Source organism: Trachymyrmex septentrionalis, unplaced genomic scaffold (assembly GCF_001594115.1).
Source record: "Trachymyrmex septentrionalis isolate Tsep2-gDNA-1 unplaced genomic scaffold, Tsep1.0 scaffold36, whole genome shotgun sequence".
Classification (NCBI taxonomy): Eukaryota; Metazoa; Arthropoda; class Insecta; order Hymenoptera; family Formicidae; genus Trachymyrmex; species Trachymyrmex septentrionalis.
In genome coordinates, this window is record NW_017305525.1 from 1,680,379 (window position 1) to 1,686,166 (window position 5,788).

At 31.4% G+C, this 5,788-nt stretch overlaps 1 protein-coding gene across 1 annotated transcript in view; it reads right to left on the minus strand.

Annotated features, from left to right (window-relative positions):
* Positions 1-5,788, minus strand: part of LOC108750339 (Down syndrome cell adhesion molecule-like protein Dscam2) — a 144,295-nt gene that overhangs the window by 30,791 nt on the left and 107,716 nt on the right. The gene's annotated exons all lie outside the window — the stretch shown is intronic.

Sequence of the window (5,788 nt, forward strand, 5' to 3'; positions counted from 1 at the left end):
TATTTAAACTTTACTTTTTCAACAATTATTAAATAGAATTTTTTAATTATTTAAAGAAATAATGTAAATTTTTTATGGACTTTTTAATTATACAGTAAGCAATATGTAGAAAGCCATTAACAGATAAATTGAAAAAGAAAATTACAAATTATGCAGAGCAAGATTAAAAAAAAGTTATATAGAATATTTACAATGCTTCAGTAATCATGTATTTTTAAAACGTGAACGGATTTATTGCGAGAGATATTTCATCTCCGTTTCACTTTATCTCTCTACATCATTGTATGATAAAATAACATATTGTTGAACGTTTCAAAATTATGTTATGTAATTAGTGTTAAAGTAAAACATTTCTAATTAAAACGGTAATTAAAATTTAGTGTTTTTAATGAGATAATTAAATCTTAATAAATAATGTACAAAACAAAGACAAAATATTTGCCGTTTTTATAATTTATTCGTTTTTGAATGTATATGCCAGTAATCGTATTGTAAGTTGTATTATACATTGTATTGTTATTTATATATATTTTTTAAACTTATTTTTACATAATTCTTTATTTTATTCTTACGGATAATTCTTTGTATGTATTCATGATCTCTCTAAAGAAAAGTTCACGTGATATTCAATACGATTCTTTATTTTTATTATATATTTTTTTCAAGTTTTAGTTAAGGAAAAGTCAGGGAATAAGATAAACGTTCCAGTGACATGCATCTATGCCTTAACACACAAAATTTATTATTATTAATCTCTCTCTCTCTCTCTCTCTTTCTCTCTCTCTCTCTCTCTTTCTCAAATGGATTTTTTATCACAATATTATAGTTTAATTGTATTTTAAAGATACAATTCAATTATACGCTTTACTACAATTAAATTATAATGTTATATTTAAAAAAGCATTTTTATAAATTATAGTATTATATTTAAAAAAATATTTAATAATATAAACTAAATAAAGTTTTGTGTAAATGTGCGGACATAGGTATATGTCCGGTCACCCATACGTTTACCTTATTTATGTTCTATTTCATTAACAATTCTGCATTTTGTTAAATGAAAATTATACATTATTGTTTATGTGGATTATAATGAAATGTACGGAGGCAGATTCAAAAGATTTAAAGTGTCACTTTAAATGTCATTTATATTGTAACACAATTTCTATTGTATGTCGATCGCACATATAATATTCTATTCGCTTGTAACGTTCGCCAAGTTCATCGCGTAATCGATTTTCAGCGGAGTTGTGGCAACGCAATGAGTTCAAGTGTTCAATGACAGCGTATAAACTGACACAATCTCCAAATAGCCTTTCTTCCTCTCCCATTCTCGTTCTCCAACACTTTGCCCTCTTTCTGTCTTTCGCACTCTATCTCGTTGACGAATAATTTTTCATCGAAAAGGCAAAACAGTTGGCGTCGCAAAGAGGTGACGAGAAAGGGGGGAGCGATTCAATTTCGTTGGCTTTTCGGATACGTCGACCTAGAAACGACATCCAACAGCGTTTATCCCTAAGATCTTCTCTCTATGTAGTTACTGATAGTTTCTGATCGGACAGAGCACCTCGCAGAGCACGTTCGGATTTTGGTTCGTTCAGGAACGTCCAAAGGCTTTTTCTCGTCTTCATTTATAATTTAAAGAAGAATTTCATTTGACGCGTCTAATTCGAGATCAGAAATTCGACAACGCTGCGAGAATTTTGTGAGATATTTGAGAGTTACGTAGGCTGTATGAGAAATTGTCCAATGTTTAAGAGAAAGCTCAACGTATTATTTTAAAAAATAGGGGAGAATGGAGGAATTGCGAACATGAAGTAAACGCGAACGATACTATTGCAGTATATTAGAGTAGCGCAATAACTTCTCATTTTTCGCATCCAATGATAGTCCAATATACGTTTAGTGTCGTATACTATAACACGCGATCATAGAACGCACAATCATTTAAAGAAAATACCATTACATGTTTTCCATGATTTTGATGATAAGGGAGATTGAGAGAATTGCGAATTCTTAAGGGAAAAGTTAAAGTCGATGATTATTTATCAACTATACAAGTCTTTATTTATAAAGAATATTAATTAACTTTAAACTACAATAATTAATATTTATATAAAATGGGGCTATGAACCATTCAGGATGTTATGTGAGTAAGACTTTTTTATAAACAATCAAAATTTATATACAATATTATATGCGTTTATTGTATAATTAATTTGCGAACATCTTGTGCCATTACTGGTAACATTTTAAATTTTGATTTAATATTGAGAATGACCCGATAGGGGTCAAAACATCTGTTCGAATATTATATGTGTATATAAATTTTGATTGTTTATAAAAAAATCTTATTCACATAACATCCTGAGTGTTTATTTTATATTATTTAATCTGTTAAATTATTGAACCGTTTTTTTTTCTAAATTTTAATATTTATATACTACTAATATAAATCTATATATTGATCAATACGAACAATAATTTTATTGGACCGTATATATGAAAACACAATCAATAGGAATAGGAAATAAAGGTCCATAAGTTGATTAAAGCTGGATCTTTAATGCTTAAATAATTCAATGTAAATTTGTATTTACTATATGTACAATACATGCACATATGCCATATTTGTAGTCATCTTAATTGTGCCAAATTAATTTTTTTGAACTTAGAAATGCAGAGAGCTAAATTACAGAGATAACATCACAATTGAATTTTGAAGCTTAATAGGCACCTGTTAAAGAGATATTAATATGCTGGAAATTTGTAAATAAATTTATTTACAGATAGAATTAAGTTAAAATAACATAGTTATAATTTTTACAATTAAAATATACTAATATGATAGAAAATTTTCATGGTAGATTCTGTACTCTATACAAGTTTCTTTCTAGTAAGTACCTATAATACAAATATGTTAAACATTGTAGCTAACTTGCCCCCCTTGAGTAAATTGATATATATCACGGTGTAAATTGCCTCTATGATAAACTTTATATTAAAGTATAATAAAAACATAATAAAAATAAGAAACAGGCAGTAAACATGTATTTTTCAGTAAAGATTGTATTTTTTAAAATTATTTTGTAATCATCAAATAGTAAAATGTATTAAAAAAACAGATATAAATTATTTTATTTCTAGGTTATTTTAAAATAGAAATATTATATACATATAAAGCGTTTTTATGACAGTTAAGTTGTAATTAAATGTTCACACGCGTGATGCAGTAAGTCAAGCTAACCTTTCCCTAAAAATATCTAACATAGCTCATCCAAATTTTACTCATTTTATTATTATAAATTACTGTTATTACTGAAAATAATATCATATAATAACAGACAGAATTTTTCTTAATATTCTTGAGGCTTCCACGGGTGCTTTCTATATAAAGATTATGCGTTTCGGGGGTTTCTTCCGTGTCCAGATCCATTCTTGGAATGTCAACGTTTCGTGAACCTTGCAGTCTACTTCATCAGGGCGAGGAGCAGCCTGATACTGTACCATGAAACGTTGGCATTCCAAGAATGGATCTGGACACGGAAGAAACCCGCGAAACGCATAATCTTTATTTAAACATTTTTCTTTTAACTAATAATGCATTTAGATTTACTTTTTCAAATCGAAGAACATTAATATGAAAATGTTGAATAATTTATATTTGTTTGAATAATTTATTTCCTTTTAAATATAGATTTCCCATATTTTTCTATTGTAACACTTGTTTTTTGGTTTAAATAAAACTTAGGGAAAAGTATGTATATATGTTATGAAACAGATATTTTGCAGCAACTCTTTTCCATTTTTACGCTCCGATAACCGCGTACGACATATCAACTGTTTTTCAAATATTTAGCTTTTCCATTGTTTCTTCTACCGTAAATACATAAACTGACCGTAATACTAATTTGCCTTTTATGCTAACGAACCCCAGTCTCTATTTTTACATCCTAATTAAAATTACTATTATTAATATTGTATATTATCGACCGTTTACCGATTTATTATTAATATTTGACAACATTATGAATATATAATTTAATCACACATACACACACACACACACACACACACACACACACACACACAAACGCGCACACAGAATTTTCTAAAAAAAGTAAGTAGAAATTAAATAAATATTAAACGAAATAAATATTTTATGTGACTTATATTACGACGATACTTTTAAAAAATATATGAAGATTTTAATTAATATAACATTTTTTATTTTTTATTGTTTTTAATGAAATTACATATTTAAAAGTTTGTAAAGAATAGTTATTAAAAAAGGACAAAAATATGTTTTGTGTTAAACAATATCCATTCCAAAAAGTATTTTACAACAATTCATATTTTCAATCACTAGGGTATAAAACACCCAGATGGCTATTCCCAAGTAAATAAAATAATTCCATTTATATATTATATATTGAGATTTAGAAATAAGGCATCTCAGATTTAAACAAATATTATATCTTTTTTTATGAATATCAGTTCTTACTAATCTACTTGTAATTTTATTAAGATTGTAATGTTCGACAGTAAACTGAAATTTAAATATCCGTGTAAAGATTCAGTTGGAAAGGTCTACTGGTCGATAGGATCTGGATAGTCGAGTCGTTAGAAGAGACAGAGGAGTTCGGAAGCACGGCACGGCGTGTCGTAAAAGTACTTAAAAGTTGCGCGTGTCCATGGGAATTCAATAAATTCCAGGAGTTCCGGAGAGAGGATCTTATCCGTGCGATTTGTCCGGGCACTTTCGAATCGATCGGCCCGCGTGCAGCGACAGTTATTCGGCGCGATGTATCGAGTGTCGGGATGTATCGGTGTCGCATAAATCTCGCGACAAATTTACGGCGCGCCACTCGTACATATATGCGCGCATATAAATTCGCATAATACATTTCCCGAGAGCGCGGGTCTTAATAACGTGGTAGTATTTCACGAGTGGAATCGCCGCACCGCGCGATACACGCGTTCCGGTCCCGCGAGACAATCGACCGCCCCTCAGCGGAGGTGGACGACTTGAAACGTATTACACGAATGTATTTTTCATAGAAGAACTACGGCCTGGCGCGGTGCGGCGGTACGGCCCTGCCCAACCATGTCGCGATATTGCCAATAAATTTTCATTCCGCCGAGCATTTGCCGGGCTACATCCGCGGTCTCGGAAGAGAAGAAAAGAGAGCGGAGACGATGAGGAAAGTGTCTTTCATTCCGTACCATCCGGAATGCAGATTGCTTTAACCTCTCTCTCTCTCTCTCTCTCTCTCTCTCTCTCTGTCCTGTTTCTCTCGGAAGAGATTTTCTCGCTAAAGTTTTATTGGATATTTTTTATTAAAATTTCCATACTCTTTTCCATTACTCTTTTTATTAAAATTTCTGCTCTAAAATTTCGGGACACGTCGGGAGAGTCAATCGTGTAACTTCTTTATCATCCACTGTTTATTCCGACCTACCTTTCCGTATGATTCCATTGTGCACGGATGGCACAAACTGATCCCGTTTACGCGACAAATGTGCAAATATTTTTCCCACAAGCGAAAAATGTAGTATCGCGTATCGGATGTAGCGACTTGCCGCGTGCATCGGGAAACGCAGACAGGTAAAAGACCGTTTGTCAAATTCTCCGCTCTGTAAAGTGGCAAAAGATAAAGTACTGCGTTCGATTGTAGCTACGGTGGAGAAGTGGGGAAAGCTCGCTCTCGATGGAAAACGCGAGTCGATGAGAGAGAGAGAATATCTCTGTCTCTCTCTCTCTCTCTCTCTCTCTCTCTCTCTCTCT